The following is a 23,388-nucleotide window of genomic DNA, read 5'->3' on the forward strand; positions in this document are numbered from 1 at the left end:
GACACTTAGCACCCATCCAGAAACACCTGGCCGTGTAACCTTGAGCAAGTTACTTAACCCCGATTGCTTAAGAAAAGAAAAGAAAATCAAACATTTGAGGGGCAGCTAGGTGGCACAGTGAATTGAGCACCGGCCCTGGAGTCAGGAGGACCTAAGTTCAAATCTGGCCTCAGACACTTAACACCAAAAAAAACTAGCCATGTGACCTTGGGCAAGTCACTTTTTTTTGCCCTGCTTTCCCCCTCCAAAAAGCAAAAAAAAAAAAAAAATCAAACATTTGAGTTAGAAGGAAACACATCCTTTGGGGTCATTGTTGCCCCTTGAATTTCATGTACCACTTGTTTAATAGCCAAGGAAAAGCTTTGGTTAAAGCTAGCTTCACAGTCAGGAAGGACTGGGTTCAGATTCCACATCTAATGTACTAGCTTTATGACCCTGAAAAGTCACTTAACCTCTCATGCCTCAGACATCTCTTTCTAAGACTGTAATTTGCAAAGAAGGGGCCACCCTGCATTAATAAAGAAATTTCCTCTGTGGGACCTTCTTACATCAATGAAGCCACAAACCCAATCCAAAAACAGAGCTTGGACTGGGAGATAATCATTTTACCAGTTTATATCTTTAAAAGAGTTCAAATATGATGCCTTTGCCCCCACCTTCTCAAGCAAGCCTGATAAGTGTGCATGTTTAGAAGAAAAGCATAAGTAATTGTTTATATTACAAAAAATTATTCAACAAAAATTCACAACTTAGTTTCTTATATATTTAAGGTCCGTAGCATATCTAAATCAGTTTTACCAAAATGTGGTTTACACATACTTTTCAGGAATAGGGTCTTATATAAAATAAAGTGAAACCATAGGCATATTTGGGAAAAATCCAGACAAAATCCAGAACTAGATTAAGTGACCTCTTTCTAGTTTGGTGAGTCTTATATGAAGACCACTTGTAGCACAGATGGTAGAGCACCAGGAACCCCTTTGGCTAGCTTGGAGAATAGACAAACTTCCTTTTACCAAGTAGGTTTCATTCATGATTAAATGTTGGAGTCATATATATACAGATGTGGCAGATGGTGAGGAGATACCATTTTCTTCAATTCCTTTCTCCTACTCCACTACCACTTAATATTATTGATATATTTGGGCTCAGAATCCTAGTGGAGACAGATAATGTGGGTTTCTTTTTTAGTGGCATCAGAAATAATTTTTTAAAAAACACAAAATATGTGACACTGTTATCCAGCACAGCTATGGAGTATATCCTTCTAATTAATCTGTGTGTGAGTATGTGTTGAGGTGTGTGGGCATACATACATACACACACACATATACACACCAATTTTAAAAGAAGTATGTAAGGGCAAGGTCAAATCAACCTACTTCATTTAGCCATCATATATTTATCAGTTAAGAAAATGTTTCAGTCTATCAGTTAACCAATCATTCAGTCATAAACTACTGACCAAGTATGAAAAGTCCTTGAGAACTGTTGGATGAACTGTATTGCACAGGAAAGCTGGTCCAAGTGGGTGAGGCACATAGTTACATCCTGAGGAACTTCTATGAAATGAACAGCTATCTCAGAACAAGAATGGGATTTCAAGGTATGACACAGAGTAGAAGCAATGGGGACATCAAGATCTGAGCCATTGGCTACAGGAGGACAACCTGGGAAAGGAGAAAGCAAATATAGTACTAGACTGTGGCAGAGAAGGGAGAACCAGTGAGGGCCATTGTCCATCCAGGAATGTCAGAGCAGAAGACTCAAGCTGATGCCACCAGTTGTACCTCTCCCTCAAAAACTGAAGGAAGTTCCAAGAAAAGGTCTGTTCTTTCCCCAACTTGCTCTCTGGGTACCTGTCCTTTGACAGGCAATGTGTCATATTGTGCTTTCTTCTTTACCCAGACATTTCTGGTAACATTAATTTTACCTCAATCACAAAGAGGTCAAAATTAGCATAACATTTGGTTACTATTAAATAAGTACTGATGAGATAATTTTTTACATTAGTATGAAATTATAGCAGTTCTGCCCTTGATACTTTAGTTATGAAATGGCTTATAATGATAGCCCCAATTAGAGAGCAAAAACTTTGCAACAATGGCTTTTGGATTTGAGAATACTTTCCTTTGTAGCTTCCAGAGCTGTCCATAAGCCCTCATGTCTCCAACAAAGGCATATCAGGAAACATAAGGACAAAGTTAACAAGTGTTTATGACAAATAAGATTAGATCCATCAAATGCAGTCTTTACTGGAACAACAATAATAATAATATTTAAAAACCTTATTAGAAATGGGTACCAGTTGAAGTAAAGCAAGGGACAATAAATACTTTTCCTGATCTTTTCTCTCAGCATTCCAGCTAATGCCCTCAGTTAAAAAAAAAGTTCCCTATCTCTTCTCTTGTCTATTAAGAGATTACTCTATGTGCTCCCATGGAGACTTGAGCTTAAAAAAAGGGAGCTGGAGAACCTGCCAACCCTGGTTGTACCACTGCTCTATGTTTTGGAGGGTCCTGCTACCTGTTTCTTGTCTTATTTCTTTTTCTCATAGAATCCTCAAAACTCCCTCTGTACCTGAAGAAATCCCATCCTTCAGTTCTGATCTTGAGTTATCTTTCCACACTTTGAAGAAATACGACTCCTAGGGTCTTTGTGAGGGCTTTTACATTAGTAAGAGACAAATATAAATATAAATTAAGATAGAGAGCCAAATCTCTGCCTAATTTTTGGAATTTTTGTAACTAGGGGCTCAGAGTGATTGTTATATTCCTGACTTTAAACATAAACTCCCCAAAGCAGCAAAGGAAGAAACTACTTGGACTTGAGGGGTCATTCTATTACCCTTGAGATTAAAATAAGCTAATTATTACAAGTGGTCATGTTACATAATTAAATGTACACTGCTAAAACTGTTAAAATTAAAATCTTTCCTAATGATTCAGAAGCAAATAACTTGGAATTTTTTGTTTTTTGTTGGTTGATTGGTCTGTCTAGACTAACAGTTTCTTTGGTATAGGGAAATTGTAACCAAAGAGAGGCAACTCTTCTGGAATTTACTGTGTTACAGAATTGCCTGGGACAAAAAGGAGTTAAGTGATTTTCCCTTTGTCACATATCCTGTAGGTGTATGAGGCAGGACTTAAAATTTAGACCTTCCATACTCTAAGATCAATCCACTATTAATGTGTCTTGATGCCCCTCTCGGGGTTATCATTATTGTTGGCATGATTTTTTGTCATACTCCAGCTATTAGAAGTGCTGGATAATAGAGTTCTGGCTAATACATTGTTGGATAACAGAGTTCATCACACTGTGGAACAAGGCTGAGCATTCATCATTAGATAGATTACTTGTGGCAGGAGCACTGTCTTCAGAGGAATAAGATGGGAATATCTTTGCCTGTGCCTTAATGAGTTTGGTTATCCAGAAACCTGAATTTCCATCTCATAAATAATAAATGGTCTTCAATATGCTAATTCCAGCTTCCTTTTCAATTGCTCATTTTAATCTTGTGAAGAAAATAATCAAGAAAAAAACAGGAGAAATGTGAACTCCCCTGTTGGAATGAAACATCTCTTGGGAGTGTGTGCTTGCTGCCCCAACCTTTTGCATCCCATTGACTGTAAGTCAGTCTCCCTTTTCTATTTTCTCTTCCTTAAAATCTAACTGGTAGTAAAGGGAAAGATTATTTTTATTCAGTTTTAATTGAATAAAACATGGCTGTGCCTGTTTTAATTTTGCAAAAGTATGGCATAGCAAAATAGAAAATTCAGGTCTAGTAACAGTTATGATATGTTCTTTATCAGGTCAGTCTCTCTATTCTGTAGTTTCCTATTCAGCAGAGTGAAGTAATGATATTTGTTACTGATGAATCTTTCAAAAGTACAATAATTACATACTCTGAGAAAGGCAATGTGGTGTAGAGGGATGGGCTTGAAGTCAGGAAAATCTATATTATCTACTATGCGGAAATTATATAACCCCATGGTGTCCTATCTAATCTCTCAACCTCTGAGTTACACATGCGTGACTGATCTGCATTGGTGGGAAGATTGTCTACACTAGGAGTTCACTGTACCTATGAAAACATAAGTCTGGACCAAAAGAAATGTATTAGCATGATGGTAAAGCAGTACAGGCTTCCTCAGGCCACCTTCTACTCTGAGATATACCATTACTAATTCTTCAAAGAAAAAGAGGTACAGAAAGAAAGGAGATTTCTTTTTTCAGAGCAGGGCTATTGGCAACAGCAGTCCTTGCTATCATTGTCTTTATTCACTCGGAGAGCCCATGAATTCTCAGAAAGGTTATGGTGGTTTATAGTGGAGGAAATAACTCTTCTCTTTCCTTTTTATACTCTCTCTGAGTGACCTCATCAGTTCCCATGGGTTCAATGATCATTTCTATGCAAATGATTCCTAGATCTATATATTCAGCCCAAATATCTCTTTTGAGATCCATTCCTGCATCACAAAATGCCTATTAGACATTTTGAACTGGACTTAGAGTAAGCATCTCAAACTCTACGTTTTTAAAACAGAACTCATTATTTTCATCCCAAACCTCCCTCTGTTCCAAACTTCCCTATTATTATGTGTAACACAGGACCTTTTACAAAATAATGTTTATTTCAGAAATTATAATCAAAAATATACTCCCCCAAACATATGGGAGGCATAATCTTGTTCTCACTTTGTACCACCTTAGTCTCAAGGGAAGGCAAGAAGATTAGATTTACAGTTTAGCACTGTTCCCATAGAGGACAGTGCCAATTCCAAATCTAAAAACCCATCCTGGGCTTCGGTTACACATAGGAAATAGCACCATCCCACCATCCTTCTAGTCATACAGGTTTGCCACTCTGGTGTTATCTGTCTTGCCCCACGAATCTAATCAAATGCCATATTTCACTGACATCTCTCCAACAGACTCCCTCCTCACCTCTGCCTTTTGGAATCTGTTTTTCTTCAAGGCTCAACTAGAGCCTTTGTTGATCTCTCTCATGGCTAGTACCCTCCTTTCAAATCTACCTTGTTTCTAAAATATATAGAGAACAGAGTCAAATTTGTAAGAATACAAATCATTCCCCAATTGATAAATGGTCAAAATATATGAACAGGCAGTTTTCAGAAGCAGAAATCAAAACTATTAAGTCATATGAAAAAATGTTCTAAATCACTATTGATTAGAGAAATGCAAGTCAAAACAACTCTTAGGTACCACATCACACCTAACAGATTGATTAACATGACAAACCAGGAAAATTATAAATGTTGGAGATATGGGAAAATTAGAACACTAATGCATTTTTGGTGGAGTTGTGAACTGATCCAAAAATTCTGGAGAAAAATTTGAAACTATGCCCAAAGGGCTATAAAAATGTGCATACCCTTTGACCCAGCAATACCACATCTAGGGCTATATCCCAAAGACATCATAAAAATGGGAAAAGACCCACATGTATGAAAGTATTTATAGCAGCTCTTATTGTGGTGGCCAAGAATTGGAAACTGAGGGGATGCCCATCAACTGGGGAATGGCTGAACAAGTTGTGGTATATGAATGTAATGGAATACTATTGTGCTATAGAAATAATGAACAGAAGGACTTCTGAAAAACTTGGAAAGACTTATATGAACTGATGCTAAGTGAAGTGAGTAGAACCAAGAAAACACTGTATACATTAACAGTCATACTGTATGATGATTAACTTTGATAGATTTAGCTCTTCTCAGCAATGCAAGGATCTAAGACAACTCCCAAAGATTCATGATGGAAAATGCTATCCACATCCAGAGAAAGAACTGTGGAATTTGAATGAAGATCAAAAAATACTATTTGCTCTCTTTTTTTTTTTCTCTCTCATGGTTCCTCACATCCGTTTTAATTCTTCTTTACAACATGACAAATGTGAAAATATGTTTAATAAGAATATATATGTAGAGCTACAAAACCTGCAAAATGACACAGAGAAGCTAACTTCCCCCTGAGGACAACCCAGCAGGCTGGTAGGAAGCAGCCAGTACAGCGTTCTGGGAGCTGACCCCAGCCCCACTCGAGCTGGAGGTCAGCCCCAGGGTGGTCTGACCAGCCTCTGGCTAGAAATACTTCAGATCACCAGCATCTGTGGAGGTTTCCAGAATTATCAACCCATAGATGCTAAGGATAAAGTGAGAGGTCAGTGCAGTATGGACTTTGAGACCCATTAGTTTGGGAGTGTGGTCGGCCTTTATCTCCTGGAGGGAGAAGCCACTGAGCTGCTGCGGCCACAGCCACATGTCAGCTTCAGCTCCTGGCCTGCAGATTGTAGGGGGATCACTGATTGTAAAAATTCCCAATTTTCTGTGTCTCTCCTAATCTTGGTCTCATTAGCTTTATGCAAAACCTTTTAAATTTAATGTAATAAAAATTATCCATTTTGCATTTCATAAATGTTCTGTATCTCTTATTTGGTCATAAATTCTTTCATTCTCCATAAATCTGACAGGTGAAGTATTCTTTGCTGTCCAAGTTTGCTTATAGTATCAGCCTTTATATCTAAATCATGTATCCATTTTGATTTTATTTTGGTATATGGTATAAGATGCTGATCTATGCCCAGTTCCTGCCTTACTATATTCCAGTTTTCCCAGCAGTTTTTGTTAAATAGTGAGTTCTTATCCCAGAATCTGGGGTCTTTGGGTTTATCAAACAGTAGATTACTATAGTCATTTGCTACTGTTGTAATGGCAAGCAAAGAAGTACTTAACACCTTGTCTTTGTTAAGGAACAGGACTTGTGAACCCCACATCTTGTGAATCCCACAGTGGGTGGAACAGGGGGAGCTAATTACCATATATAAGGGAAGCCCAAGCTGGGAGAGAGCAGAAGAACTGAGAAGGGAATTCTTGTGGTGGCAGAGTTGAGAAGATGAAAACTTGTGGTATCCCGGCAGGCTGTTCTGTCTGTGTTGATGTTTGTGATACTTTGTACAGAAGCCCTGGGACCTTAATGAAAGCCCTGAAAGAGGATTTTCTGGTTGTCTGTTTACAGAAGTCCTGGAGGAGGGTTTCCAAGATCCTGGAACTTTATTGATGATTTGTGTTGACCTCTTGAACCTTGTTTGTGGGTCTCTGTTGATTTCACAGGCAGATAGTGAATTGATGATGGTGCTGGCAATGTGTAAGATTGTTATTGTGGCTCTGTTAAGCTTTGTTTTCCCAGGAACAGAAACTGTGAAGGACTTGAGGTGGACTGGACACTGTGAGTTTCTATATGGAACTGAAACTGGACAAGGAGCTGAGAGCTGCCTACCTTTGAACCCAGGTGACAGGTGGGTAGATTCAGGTAGGAGCTGTACCCATGGAAGAGGAAGCATGGAATTTGGAAGCCAGCCTTGAGTCAAGATGAAAAAGACCTCTCCTTGGGTACTTGATGCTGACTGAGAAAATCATGATTTACTGTGACCTAGGGGTGCCGAACTTTGACCTTTGTACTTTGTGTTCCTTAAGGAGGCCTGCTCCTTAAGGATGATTGAGTTAAAGACGATTGGAAACTAATCTCCAGTTAAGAACAAAGAAGAATTTTTGACTGAGGGATTAAGACAGTGTGACCTAGGGGTAGAGCACTTTGACCTTTGTACTTTGTGTCCCTTAAGGAGGCTTGCTCTGTAAAGATGATTGAGTTAAGGACTTACTAAATGATTGTATTTTGTTTACAATTATGTGGCCACTTTAGTGATTAGTTATGTCATAACATTGTGAATGCTGTACTTTGACTTCTGTCAATGTTTTGTCTTAGTTTATTACTGAGTAAATAAAGAATTCACTACACTATGTAATCAGAACCTTGAAGCTGTTCACAGCAGCAGTGCTCTGGGAAGCGGCTCATACTTGGCTTTACAACTGTGTCTTATGTACCTAACCTATTCCATTGATCCACCACTCTATTTCTTAGCCAGTGCCAAGTAGTTTTGATGACTTCTGCTTCATATTGCAATTTAAGATATGGTATGGCTAGGCCACCTTCCACTGCATTTCTTTTCATTAGTTCCTTTGATATTCTTGGCCCATGTCCATACTTTCATGAGATCTTATTTAGGTCATTGATAAGGAAGTAACATGGGGCAGCCAAAAGGATAGGGATTAATAGTCAGGATGGTGTTTTAGTCGTAAACCTACCACTAACTACACATGTGACTCTGAGAAGGCTACTTTGTTTGTTTCTCCAAGACTCAGTTTCTCTTTACAAAATGACAGATTTCGACCAAAAGCTCTTTCAGATGCCTTGTTGCTCTTAGAGTCAGTGATTCTAGAGGCAGCTAGGTGGCACAGTGTATGGAATTCTGGGTCTGGAATTGGGGAGATGAGTTCAAATGTAGCTGTGTGACTGAGAGTCATTTAACCTCTGTCTGCCTTAGTTTTCTTAACTGTAAAATGTAGCTGTTAGCACCTACCTCCAATGTTTGCTACAAAAATCAACTGGCATATCTGTAAAGACCTTAGGATAGTGCCTAGCACATAGTAGGCCCTTAATAAATTCCATTTGTTTCCCTCCTTTTGATTCTAATATTAGTCAAATGTTGACATGTGAAATATGGTGACTAGCATATTCCAGTTCTATCCAGACATTGGAACACTCAGTTAATTGTCAGTCTCACTTTTATCTCACAGATGCTGAGAAACCACAGCTCCAGAATTATCTGGTCTTGAATTACTTAAAACTTTCTTCCACTTAGCAGAAACAAAAAAAATAGCCCAATGTAGCTTAAATTAGATTTATTTTGTTACTCGTAGAATATTTCTATTCAGATTTTAATTGAATAAAACATTTCAGTTCCGGTAATAGATCAGTTACATTTTGAAAAAGCATAGCATGAAGCAAGAAAGGTTTATTTCTACTACTAGCTACACCAGCCTGGAAAGTTGCCCCTAGTTTTGTCTTCTAGAGATACCTAGGGAACACATAGTAATATAGAATCAGCAGCAGACAGTCCTACCACCATATAAGTCAGAATAGGCCTCATAAAAATACATCATGAAGGTGGTGGTGAAGTTGAGTGTTGGAGATCTTCATTGCTTTCTTACCTAGGAAATTTTTTGTCTTTATGTTTCAGTTTGTCTTATGCCTCTGTGTGTGTATGTGTGTGTGTGTGTGTGTGTGTGTGTGTTTGAGAGAGAGAAAAAGAGCAACAGAGATAAAGAGAGGAGGGAGGGAAGTAAGGAGGGAGAGAGAGAGGAGAGGAGAGGGAGAAAAGAATGCAGAGACACAGTGCGATAGAGTTGTGGATGCAGCACGCTATGGAGAATGCTTTCTGACTTTTCTGCAGTTCCCCATGTACGTGTGGGATTCTTGTAGTGTGAGTCTGAAGCACTGAATAGAAGAGTGGCCATGTTCCCAGGGGTAGTAACACAAACTACAGCAAATTGGTGACTAGTGGCATACCAGGTGATAGCCTTGCATGAGATCTTCAGACATGTACTTCAGGGGATGTTCATTCATTCTTTACAAAGACCTCCAGAGCAGTCACGCAGTAAGGAATGTTGGCCTTTGAATTGGATCACCTCAGTAGAAATGGAGCAAAGAGAGCTGAAGGCTACACAGCTCAAATCAGGAGTCCCTGAGTTCAAATTCTGCCTGATACTGATTAGCTATGTGATCGCAGGCAAGTCACTTAAATCTTTCCAGGACCCAGGTTCCTAATCTATAAAATAGGTATGATGACTATACTAACTGTATCACAGCTGTGTCACTGAGATAACTTATGCGAAGTGCTTCGGAAACGTTAAAGTGCTGCACAAATGTCAGCTGTTAATAATGAATGGTTCACCTGAATGCTTTAAAATCACTGGACCAACTTCTACCAATGGAGCAGGCAAGCCAGTCTGATGAAGCAACAAGACAGCAAGTATCAGGGAATCAAAACAGCCATTCCTCTAACACCACCTCCTCTCTGATTCTGGTGGAGACATTCCTGTGTTCAAGAGTCCCTAGAATAACAGAATTTACAGATTATTAGTCCTGTACCAAAAGTAATCATGGAGGGAATGCAGCACCCTTTAAAGAAAAAGGGCCAAGCATCCTTACTATTACCACCAACCACTGACCAACTGCCACTAAGGTGCAGCTAAGCCCCAGTACCCCAAGGGTATATTGACCTGCCTCTAAACTGCCTCCCTTGCTTCCAACTTGGACCACATCCAAGGTCTAGCAACTCTTGTGGTGAAGTGACCTGTCAGCAGCCACTGAATGAATAAAATGAGTATTTCTTAAACACTTACAAGGTGCCAAACACTGTGATAAGTACTGGGGATACCAACAAAAAAGCAAGATACTCTCTGCCGTCAGAGAATGTATGTTCTAACACATATTAGGGAGCTAGAGTTGGAAATTTGGGTCCAGGAGTTGCATAGTTTGGAGATGACCCAGAACTAGTGCAGTGGCCTTGTTCTGGGCAATAAAAAATGAAAGCTCACTTAATTAGACTCTGGGATCCCAGGGCAGAAGAGTCTAAGTCAAGTGGAAGGTGGAGGAGATCCAGAAAGAAAATTCATACCACCAAAAACCTTGGCACTGTCAAATGGCTCAATATCAGGAAACAATATGGTTTTGTTAATGGAAATGATATTAGAGAAGACACATTACGATCTACATTGCTACTATACCCTAAGGACCAAAAAGCCTTTCCATATGACTTACAGCTGAGACCTCCTATTTGTGTTACCTCCCCCTATTAAAATATGAGTTCCTTGAGAGCAGGGACCATCTTGCTTCTATAATTATCTCACCAGCACTTAAAAAGTACTTTGCACATAGCAAGTGCCAAACAAATGCTTTCTTGTTTATCTTATTTATTCCCATTCTATAATACATATATATGTATACTTAAATTTTGAGCACATACTTTCTTCTCCTCCTCCTTCAATTATTCAGTTCACATCATAACATCATCTTGGTGAGGGAAGAGAAAGGATAATTGCTTCCTTTAACTTGTTTAGAACCGACCATCATGTTTCTTTCTTAGCAGAGAGAGGTTTATAGATGTAAGATCTTATTTTCCATTTAAATTCTGCTTTGGATTGAATCACTCTTTATACCTTTCTGCACTATTTTGCTATCTTAGAGAAATAGTACAATATTTTGTAGAAAAGTATATTGATTTCTTTGAGATTATCTGATACACTTTTGTATTTAATTCTGTTTCTTTTGATTATTTTCATCTACTTGGCAATCCATTTTCAGATGGGGCAATACAAATGTTTTATTAGGCCATTTAAGAGGCATGAGGCTGAAAAAAACACTGCAAACAGTTCTAATAGGCCATAAAAAACCCACCTTCCTTGAAAGGTATGGAAGCTTTGGGAAAGATGAATATCCCCGGTCAGGGATCCCATGATATATATGTTCACAGTTCTTACAAATAACAGTGAGAGATAAAAATAGAAACCACTCTAAGGGAGCCCAGAGACTCCAAAATGCAAGTCCCTTTGTACAATGTCTTTATTAACATCAAGAATTCTCCAAGATCCCTCCCCCTCCAGCCATGACAGATGTCTTTGAGAGTCTCTCCACAGTAGGGGAAGAGTTCTGAAGGCTCCTTCCTGCACTTTCATGGAGTTTATTGGAACTAAACAACTTGCTTCCATTGCATTTATCAAGCCAGAAGTAATTGGAAACAGCAGGTAACTATGCCTTAGCAACTGTAAGGGGTTTGTTTGCCAATTGATGCATGGGGTGCTCAGGGTGGTAACTCCTATTATAACTACTGGGAGGTAGTTAGGTGCAGCAAATCCCCAGCATGTCAGGGGAGCTGGATCACTAAATCTTAAGCTTATTTTCATCAACTAAGGAAAGAATTGTGTGGAACCTATAAAGAAAATTCACTTTATAATTCATATTTTTTGTTAACTTATGTGTTGCAGAACTTGATTACTTGTAAATTGAAAGAAATATGACACATTTTAAGAAAAGTTTTTTAAACAAAATATGACCTTATGTAGAAAAAAAGAGTTTGGTTTGAAGTAGCCAGCTGCAACAACTTACAGAGGAAGGTAGTCGAAGATTATTAGCAATACCTTCTCAAAATTACAGATGGAGAAGTAGTGGAGGAAAGAACAAATTAACAGAAAGTTTGCTCAGAGAGCTGGTGGTTTTCAGTGTGAATATTTACACTCAAGAAATAGGTAAATGCTATAAGTCAGGGCTCAATTTATTGTTTTGTTGATCATTTGGACTTAAGAAAGGTATGGATAAAATGTTAATGATGCAGATTAAACTTAAAAAGTTGTGTCTTTATATTTTTTTTCAGAGAGACAGTTGTTTACCAGCACACACGTGGGAAGATCTCATGTTTACTGTTTATTGATTCTAGAAAAATCTTTTTATTCAGTAGATCAAAATGTCACCTAAAAGGCCCTCTTTCAAAAAAGAGATCTTCTCATTTGCCCAAATTCTGCAAGATTTCTTGAGAGATATAGCAACCTATATGGTTTTGTTCAGTGACAACCTTCTGATTATTACTATCAAATAAGTTACAAAGCAAAGAGATACATTCTCTTCAAAAGTATGTTTTGAGTAAGCACTCAAAAATTTTGTACTAACTTCACACTGAAAAAAAACAAAATAATAAGAATGCCTACTTTCCAAATTATTATAACATAATTGGATGAACAACCTACAGAGCTTATCACAAACATCTTGGATAGGTGCTGCCAATAGAAAGCTGAGTCCAAATTTAACAGAAAAGGGTGAAATAGATCACCTTTGAGGAATGCTAAGAGGGGAGAAGAGGAAGAAATACCTTCCAGGCAGTACTCTCAAACATCTTTGTAAAGGTACAAAGGAGATGGAATGTCATGTGTGAGGAGTGCAAGACCACTTTGGCTGAATTACAGAGCATATAAAAGGGAGTAATGTATAATAACCCTGAAAAGGTAGGTTGGAGCCAGGTTGTGTCAAATATATTAAATGTGAGATAGAACAGATAAAGGGTCTCTGTCCACCACATAAGGGAACCTCGTACTCCCTGGAAGGAAGCCAAAGAGTGACTCTTTCAACTTTAGATGAGCAAAAAGTTTATTATGTTTTATTGTGCTTTTATTGTTTTGTTAAATATTTCCCAATTATATTTTTTGCATTAAAAACAATTATCTATTTTTAACATTCTTTTTTTTTCTAAATTTTGAGTTCCTCCCTCCCAACATCCCTACCCCTCACTGAGAAAACAAGCAAAATGATATCAATTATACTCATGAAAAAGTGTCTCCCTCCCAACATCCCCACCCCTCACTGAGAAAACAAGCAAAAATGATATCAATTATACTTGTGAAAATGTGCAGAACATTTTCATATTAGCCATATTGAAAAAAAACCCAAAATGAGAAAATTAGATTCCAGTTTCTACTAAGAATTTATCAGTCCACTTTCAGAGGATAGCTAATTTTTTTTGTCATCATGAGTAATTTCAGATTGTCTTGGATCTTTGTGTTGATCAGAGTAGCCAAGTCTTTTACATTATTATAATTACAATATTGCTGTTACTACATATAATGATATACTGGTTCTTCTCCCTTCACTTTGCACCAGTTCATAGGTCTTGCTGTCTTTTTTTCTGAAACCATTCCCTTATCATTTCTTATAGCAAATTATACTCCACCTAATCATATGACACAACTTGTTCAGTCATTCCCCAATTAATGAACATCCCCTCAATTTCTAATCCTTTGCCACCATAAAAAGAGCTGATATAAATATTTTTGTACATGTAGGTCCTTTTTTTCCTTTTATTTTGATCTCTTTGAGGTACAGATGTAGTAGTGGTATTACTGGATGGTTTTGTTCAGTTGTCTTCAGTCATGTCTGATACTTCGTGACCCCATTTTTCTTTGCAAAGATACAGGAATGTTTTGTCATTTCCTTCTCCTGACCATTTTACAGATGAGGAAACTGGGGCAAACAGGGTTAAATGACTTGCCCAGGGTCACATAACTAGTAAGTGTCTGAGGCCAGATTTGAATTCAGGAAGATGAGTCTTCCAGCATTCTATGCACTGTGCCGCCTTGCTCCCCTGGGATCAAAGAGTATGCAACAGTTTTATAGCCCTTTAGGCATAGTTTCAAATTGTTCTCCAGAATAGTTGAACTGGTTCACAATTCTACCAACAATTCCTTATTCTACCTGTTTTCCTTTATCCCCTTCAGCATTTGTCATTTCTGATAGGTTTGAGGTAGTACCTCAGAGTTATTTTAATTTGCATTTCTCTACTTAGTGATTTGGAATATTTTTTCGTATGGTTATAGATAGCTTTAATTTCTTTTTCTGAAAGCTACCTGTTAATATCCTCTGACCATTTAGCAGTTAGGGAATGGCTCATATTTTGATGATTTTGATTGTTCGATATTTGAGAAATAAGGTCTTTATCAGAAATATTTGCTATAAAATCTTTTACATGAGTTTCCCTGATTATCTCTTTTAATTAGGTCTATTTTTGCTTTTGCTTTGTCTGAAGTCATAATTCTTTCCTGTGCTTTTTTTCTTCAGCTGAAGTGTGATAGTCTGCTCCAGCCCCTTATCTTAACTCTGTATGTATCTTTCTATTTCAAGTGTATCTCTTGCAAACAATGTATTGTTGAATTCTAGTTTCTAGTATGTTCTGCTGTCAGCTTCCATTTTGTGTGTGAACTCATCCCATTCACATTCACGGTTATGATTGCTAACTGTGTTTCTCTCCATTCCAATTTTCTTCTGTTTATCCTTTTCTCTTCTTTCTCTCTATCCTATCCCTCCTCAAAAGTGTTTTGTTTCTTATCACTGTCTCCCTTAATCTGCCCTTCTTTTTATCATTCCCCTTCCCCCCTTTTTTGATCTACCTCCCCTCCTGTTTCCCTGCTGAGTAAGATAGTTTTCTTTACCCAACTGAATGTATATTTATATTCTTCCCTCTTTAAACCAGTTCTTATGAGAGTTAGATTCAAGCATTGCCCACCAACCTCTGTACACACATTTCCCCCTCTACTATAAAAACTCTTCTTTGTGTACCTCTTTTATGTGAAAAAATTTCCTGCCAACCCCCCCTCCACATTTTACCTTTTATAAAAGCTCTCCTTTGTGCACTTCTTTCATGTGAAAAAAATTCCCCATTCTTCCTCTCCCTTCCCTCTTCTCCTAGGGCAACCCTCTTTCTCACTTCTTAATTTTTGTGTGAGATCATTCCAACATAATTGACCCACATCCATGCCCTCTGTGTCTATATGTATATCCTTTCTAACTGCCCTAATAATGATAATTATTAGATTAGAAGTAACATGTATCATTTTCCTACGTAGGAATGTAAACAGTTTAACTTTATTGAATCCTTTATTATTACTCTTCATGTTTACCTTTTTTTTTCTTGCTTCTCTTGAGTCTTGTGTTAGAATGTCAAATTTTCTATTCTTCCCTGGTCTTTTCATCAGGAGTGCTTGAAAGTCCTCTATTTCATTAGATATCCATTTCCCCCCTGAAGGATCACACTCAGTTTTGCTGGGTTGGTAATTATTGATTGTAATCCTAGCTCCTTTGTCTCCTTTGGAATATCTTATTTCAAGCCCTCCACTCTTAATGTGGAAGCTAATAAATCTTGTGTGATCCTGACTGTGGCTCCATGATATGTGAATTGTTTCTTTTTTCCTTGATGCTTGCACTGTTTTCTCCTTGACCTAGGAGCTCTGGAATATGGCTATAATATTCCAGGGAGTTTTCATTTTAAGATCTCTTTCAGGACCTGGTCAGTGGATCCTTTCCATTTCTATTTTACCCTCAGGATCTAGGATATCAGGGCAGTTTTCCTTGACAATATCTTGAAATATGATGTCTAAGCTCTTTTTTAAATTATGACTTTCTGGTAGTCCAGTAATTCTTAAATTATCTGCCCTTGATCTACTTTCCAAGTCAGTTGATTTTCCTATGGGATCTTTTGCATTTTCTCCTATTTTTTTCTTTCTTTTGTTTTTGTTTCATTGTTTTTTAATGTCTCATGGTGTTATTAAATTCCACTTGCCCAATTCTAATTTTTAAGAAATTATTTTGCACCGCTTTTTCTATTTGGTCAATTTTGCTTTTTAAGGAGTACTTTTCTTCATTAAAATTTTGTGCCTCTTTTGTCAAGCTGTTAATTTTCTTTTCATAATTTTCTTGTCTAACTCTTGTTTATTTTCCCAATTTTTCTCCACCATTCTTATCTCTTTTCTTTAACTCTTCCAGGAATTCTTGTTGGGCTTATGTCTAATTAGTCAATTTTTCTTTGGAGGTTTTTTGTAGCTGTTTTCATATTATCTTCTGAATTTGTATCTTGGTCTTCTCTGCTACTGTTATAGATTTCTATGGGAAAGTTTTTGTTTGCTTTTTTGTTTGTTTTGCTCATTTCTTGATTTTGAACTTTTTATTAAAGTTGAGTTCTGCTCATCTGGGGGTGGGAAGGCACTATCTCAGGCTTCAGACTTTTTCATACTTCTGTTTTCAGAGCTAGTACTGGGGGTCTGCAAGTTTTCAGTGCTTCCAAGGTGGTGTGATCTTGAGAGAGGTGTGTTCATTGGTCTCCTAATCTGTGCTCTGGTCTTTATTCAAGAAGACCAATTGTTCTCCTGCAGTCACAAGTGTTAGTACTCTTCTTTGCCCTAGAACTGTCACTAGGACCCCTGCTCTCTTATTACTGACCACAAGTGCTCCTCTGTGCCCTAGAACTGTGACCCAGAACTGCATATGGGCAATAGAGTTGTCACAGCACCCAATTCAGCAAAAGGTCTCCTGTAATCTCTTTCTGACCCATCAGACCCTTTTTTACTATCTCTGAACTCAGAGCTTCCACCTCCAAGGTCTATCACTGGTGCTGGTGCTGCCTTTGTGTTTGCTCTGGCCCCCGCACACCCACCCTGCTGGCACAAACCTCTCTTGCTGACCTAAATTGTCTGAGGCTGAAAAAAAGTCAACAACCTTTTGTTGACTCTGCCACTCCAAAATTTGATTTGAGGTGTTATTTTAAAATTGTTTGGAGGGGAATATTGGGAGAATTCACCTGAGTTGCTGTCTCTCCTCTGCTATCTTGCCTCTGCACCTCCCATTCCCTTCCCCACAGAGAAGTTTAATCATGATTATCACATCTCTTAATGATGCTACACTATACATTGGCATTATAGTTTTTGTTCAACATCCATTTTTTTCAACAATGCTAATTAACCTCAATGAGCAAAATTTGTGCCTCCTCAAAAAGACAGACGTTAAAAATTCCTAAGAAAAAATATAGTACAGTATCTGGAATTTAGTTTTTGTCAGTATCCTTGTTAAACTTCAAACTTTGGAGCAACTTTCCCAGCCCAAATTTTGTTACTAAATTCTCTGTTATGATTGTAAAGGGAGTACTTACAGGTGTGGGTGCTTACCTCAAAAATACTCAACAGTAATGCTTTTTCAGAGAGTCAGGTGTTCAAGAGAGTGCATGAAGTCTGAAGCTAGCTTTCAGATCACATTACTAGGGAGGCAGCACTCTGATACTGATGCAGAGAACTGAGACCTAAATTACTCATCACTTTACAACAGTACTGTAACCTAGGCAAAAAAAAATAGTCTAAAAGCTTATTATTACATGGTATAAATTATCCTCATAATGAGAGACAGTATGACTTAAGGGGTAGCCAACTAAGTCTCAGAATTGGGAAGACCTGGGTTTAAGTCCTAACCCTAACACATACTGACTTTATTTGAGCAAATTACTTAACCCTTCAATGAATCAATCAATACACATTTATTAAGTGCTTACTGTGTGCCAGGCACTTTGCTAAGTGCTGGGGATGCAAAAAAAATTAAAAGATAGTCCCTGCCCTCAAGGAGCATACATTCTAATCTTTCTCTCTATATATGTATGTGTGTAGATACACATATATGTACATATACACATACATATATGTGTCTATATACACATACATATATGTGACTATATACACATAAATGGATACATAATATATCTATGTATACATAATTTATATAAATATATTTACAGAGGTAATGCTCTAGACTTTAAAGGGGTTGGAAAGGCTTCCTGTAGAAGATGGAATTTTAGTTGGGACTTAAAGGGAACCAGGGAGGTCAGCAGTCCGAACTGATGAGGGAGAGTGTTCCAGGATGGGGGACAGCAGAGTAAATCACTAGAGCCAGAGGATGGAATCCCTTATTTGTGAAATAACCACCTACTCCTGTGGCTATATATACATTGCTGAGAAGACGGTGCTCAGCATTGGTAGTGGAAATACCTAATCTGCAGCTCCTGATGCCAGTGAATCACAAATCCACTCCAAAAAGAAATGCTTTCATATACGGTGAATGAACAGGCAAGGTAATATCCTTGAAAGTTTTGTGGCACAGATGGGCCTGAAGATTTTTGGAAAGAGTAGGTTCTAGTTTCATTACGGTACATATTTTAACTAATAATTTGATGCCTCTATTCTGGATCACAGATTGTGTACAAAACAAGGCAGTACAGTGTAACAAAGCTCTTCATAATAAAGGAAATTAAAAAGAGAGAAAGTATAGTAGAAGTCAGAAGACTTGTGTTCCAGTCCTAAATCTACAGTGTGTGATCTAGCTGTGTGACCTTTGATGAGTTAATCTCTCTTGAGGATTGTAGCAAAGTCTCAGTTTCCTCACCTGAGAAAATGAGGGGGTTGGGCAACATAATTTCAATTATCCCTTCCAGATCTAAAATTCTATAAATTCAGCCCGCTCTGTCCCCCTCACAGGGTTTTATCAGAAAAAATCAAATGCAACTATGATAACTATCTATCTATACACACACATATATGTATATGTACATATATATTTGAAAGTAGTTTGAAAACTGTAAGACATGGCATTATCATAAGACATTAAGCATATTTCTAATTTTTAATGTGGCATATTTAACATGGTCTCTCTAATAAAAAAGACATGAACTATATAAGGGTTGGTTTTTTCTGCTGCCCTCCTATAACTTGCCATAGTGGGATTAAATTCAGTATAACTTTTATTAAGGATAAACTTTAGGCCTGGAATCAGGAAGACCTGAGTTCTAATCCAGCCTCAGACACTTACTAGCTATACTTTGCCTCAGTTACCTCATATGCCAAATGAGCTGGAGAGGGAAATGGCAAATCATTCCAGTATCTTTGCCAAGAAAACCCCACGTTGTAAAGAGTTGGACATGATTGAACAATGAAATGTGAAAAGCACTATGGATGGCTCTAAGAATACAAAAAAAAGAAAGAAAGAAACAATTCACAATTTCTGCCTTAAAGGAGTATACAAGTAGGAGGGTCAGGACATATGCATAAATAACTATGACTCAATATGTGTGCATAATAATAATACTAACTCACATCTACATAGCACTTATTACAGAGCATTTTACATATATTATTTCACTTGATCTTGATAATAAGCCTCCAAAGTAGGTGATAACATCCCTATTTGACCTATGGAGTTTCCATATTCTATAGGGAATGATGGATATCTATCTTAACCAGCATCACAGAACAGTAGTTGGGGGAGAGCTAGAGGCAGAGTTCAGTGGCTGGTCACCATTCCCATCCTGGGAAAGTCCATTGGCATTGCTTACTGTCATGCTAAAATAGTCTGATCCTACCTAAATAGCCCCAGAATTAAAAGAATCTAGTAGAGAATAAGCATTTATTAAACACCTACTATGTACCTGGCCCTGTGCTAATTTCTTCTTAAATATTTTCTCATTTGATTCTCACAACAGCCCTGTGAGGTAGATACTACAGTCTTTCTTCAGATATATTGTGAGTTTGGTTGCAGACCACCACAATAAAGCAAATTACACAAGGCTTCCCAGTGCATATAAAAGTTACATTTATACCATACTGTTGTCTAGTAAGTGTATTATGTCTAAAAAACAATGTACATATCTTAAAAATAATTTTTTGCTTAAAAAATGCTAACCACCATCTGAGCCTTTAGAGATTTCATAATCATTTTGCTGGTGGAGGGTCTTGCCTCTGCTGTTGATGACTACTGACTGATCAATGCCTAGCCTTCAGCCTATCTTGGCTTTCAACATGCCCTCTTTACTAAGCTTAATCATTTCTAGCTTTTGATTTAGAAATGTAGGAGTCTTTGTCTTGCTTGAATTCTTAGAGGTCATTAATGGACCTAATTTCGATATTATTATGTCTCAAGGAATAGGGAGACCCAAGGAAAGGGAAAGAGATAGAAAATCACCTGGTCAGTGGAGCAGTCAGATCATATACACCATTTAACGGTTAAGTTAGCCATTTTATAAGTGAGATTTGGGGTACCACAAAACTATTGCAATAGTAACACCAAAGATTACTGACAATAGATCATCATAGCAGATATAATAATAATTGAAAAGTTTGAAATATGGTCAGAATTATCAAAATGTGACACAGAAACACAATGTGAGCACATGCTGCTGGAAAAAACGGCACAGACAGGAATGCTCAGTGCAGGGCTTCAATTTGAAAAAAAAATGTAGTATCTGCAAAGCACAATAAAGTAAAGTATAATAAATCAAGGTATGCCTGTATTATCATCCCCATTTTCAACTGAGGAAACCGAGGCAGGTAGGGGGTAAGTGACCTGCCCAGAGTCACATACCTAGTAAGTGTTTGAGGCCATATTTGAACTCATGTCTTGCTGACTCCAGGCCCAGTGCTCTTATCTATTGCCCCATCTACTGCCTCTAATAATATAATTGAAAAAATATCAAGAAGACCTGTGTTCAAGTTTCAACTTATTGAGGGACCACTTAAATCCTTAAACCTGATTGCCTCTAAAATGGGAGTAAAAGCACTTGCCTAGCTCGAAAGGCTTTTGTATCAGTCAGTAAGATTGCTTTGTAAACTATAAAATATTATACAAGATGTCTCAAAAGTCTTTATGCAGTTTTAGACTTGCTTAATTCAATTCAGTTCAACAAACATTTATTAAATATCTCTTATGTGCAAGGTACTGTGTTAGGCACTAAGGATATAAAGATGAAACAATTCATAGTATTTGCCCGGAAGGAGCTTACAAATGGGAGGAGCAAGAAAACATATAATTATATTAAGTTGTATCCTGTTAAATGTAATATAAAATAGATGTGCTTTAAGCTTTAACTTAGGACTGCACTAACCTATTTGAGACAACCTATAAGAGGAAATATACAAGCCTATAAGGGGAAAGAGGAATCCATGTTCCTCATTACATTTTTTCTAGTCTTCCTCCAACTCCTTTTTATTTTGTCCAAGCTATCCAGATTGATTGTCTATATTTCCACAATGTAGTAGGTTATCATTTAGTCAATCAGTGCTTCAGGACACTCACTAGTCCCCTAATCTGAAAAAGTGAATCCAACTTTCAAAACTGTCTAATTTATACCCAGGTTGAAATTTATGATTTGTACAAATCACACTCACATTGAGATTCAACAGTGCCCCAGTGTTTATGACTCATGCTTCAGGGCAAGGTACAGCCCCATATTCTAGGAGCTCAGTAGTTAATCATGATAATGCACAAGTTAATTGAAGGCAAGACACTACTTCTCTCAAGGAAGCGAAATGGTGAGTGCCTAGCCCTGCATGAAATTTCTATGATGATGCTAAAGCAGATTGAAGACCAATTTGCAAGATGCTATTTGTATTGTTTGCTACAATTACTATAATCCATTTGTCTGTAATTGTGCCTTCTGTTGTTATTAGATCATTAACCTTAACAATGGCAACATGCTCCCAGTATGTAATTCAATTAAAGGACTACTACACAGGGTGAGACTGAAGGGCTCATGCAACTAGAGGAAAGCCTTCACTGTTCTTGCCTTATTGGTTCCTGAGAATTCAAATCCACAAGCATTTATTAAGAATCTCCTGTGTTCCAGGAAATGTGTGAACATGATGACAAAAGTAAAACAGTCCCTACCCTCAAGAAACTTACATTTTATTGTTAAGATCACATATAAAAAGTCCTGTCATCACAAGCATTTAAGTGTGTACTATGTGTCAGTCATTGTGCTAAGCATCACTGACACAAAACACCCCCTAAAAAATGGTCCATGAATTCAGGGAGCTTGCATTCTATTGAAGGAGGCATGTACATCTATGTACATATAACATGTATACACACACATATGTTAAATGACAGGTAACAGAGGAAAATCACTAGCATTTGGGGGGTGATTTAGGAAAGATTTCTTGAATATAATAGAATTTGAAATAAGTCTTGAAGGAAGCCAGAGAAGTCAGGAGATAGAAGCAGAGAGAAAGCATTCCAGGTATGATGAACAATGAATGAAAAGGCACAAAGTTGGGAGATGGAGGGTCATATGAAAGGTACAACAAGAAAGCTAGTGTTTAGTGGATCTTAGTGTATGTAGATGGAAGTAAAGTATTAGAATACTAGAAAGGTAGGAAGGGGACTGGTTGTGAAGGCCTTTAAAAGCCAAATAGATTTTCTATTGGATCCTTGAGGTGATTGTAGCGCCAATGCAATATTTATGGTGCCTGTGATTATGATCAAGACCATGACTATAAATAATGCATGATGTTTGATCGCAAAATATGCCAAACTCTCCATATAGAGGACAGGACTGAAGCATTTATTGAGACACCAGAAAACCCAAACCCAAAACCAGTAAGCCAAGTCCATCATAGTACCAAAGATATTAAGAAGCTATATGGGTATGGGGACCCCAAAAATCCTCTACCCAAAAAAAATTAAAAGTCAGAGGTATCTTCAGGAAAGAACAGGAAGTTTTATTCAATTCCTGCAAGAAGAGGACACCTCTTCCACCAGTATGAACCAGCAGAAAGAGGAGTGTTACAGAAGATGGAACAAGAATTTATACCCTAATGCAGTCAAGCCCCCTCCCACTGTGTCCCTTCTCCCATTGGCTGGGAGGCAGGCTTACAATTTGAGCATGAAATCTTCTCCAATGGTAAGGAACAAAGAAGCCCACCACTATCTCCCAGTGGCTGGGGGGCAGGTTTACAAAGAACAATGAAACAGGATAGCCAATCCAAAAGTGCCTATCCTTATTTGGCAAATGTCAAAGTGAAGAAGGGGAAGGGCTCTAAGAGATTCCTAAAATTCCTGAAGGGCTTAAGGCTGATGGACAGCAAGGGAAGGGGAGCAGGGTCCTAGGTTGTGTAATTTCTTAGGAAACCCAGGACTCAGGTCTGTCCAGTCTTACTAAAGTCTGTCTCTGCTTTCGAGATAGTTTCTCTCCCTTCTTCTCATTCTGAGGAGTATTCACAAAGGGTGCATTCAAAGCCATAACAACGCTGAGAGCCACAGCATCCTTTAATCTTCCCACAAACCAATACAAGATCAATATTTACTCACAAACCTCTCTGTCTCCTTGCCTGAGCTCCTCTT

The 23,388-nt window shown here is 37.8% G+C and overlaps 1 long non-coding RNA gene across 1 annotated transcript in view; it reads left to right on the forward strand.

The window, feature by feature from the left end:
* The first annotated feature begins 11,512 nt into the window (after positions 1-11,512).
* Positions 11,513-23,388, forward strand: part of LOC138143628 (uncharacterized) — a 123,088-nt gene continuing 111,212 nt past the window's right edge. Inside the window, exon 1 of the long non-coding RNA XR_011163756.1 lies at positions 11,513-11,666. This is a non-coding gene — a long non-coding RNA (uncharacterized lncRNA). The remainder of the gene's footprint in view (positions 11,667-23,388) is intronic.

The sequence above is a fragment of the Petaurus breviceps genome, unplaced genomic scaffold, assembly GCF_028583685.1.
Source record: "Petaurus breviceps papuanus isolate PSGF00001 unplaced genomic scaffold, PetGlider_PUasm1.0 90650, whole genome shotgun sequence".
In the NCBI taxonomy this organism is placed as follows: Eukaryota; Metazoa; Chordata; class Mammalia; order Diprotodontia; family Petauridae; genus Petaurus; species Petaurus breviceps.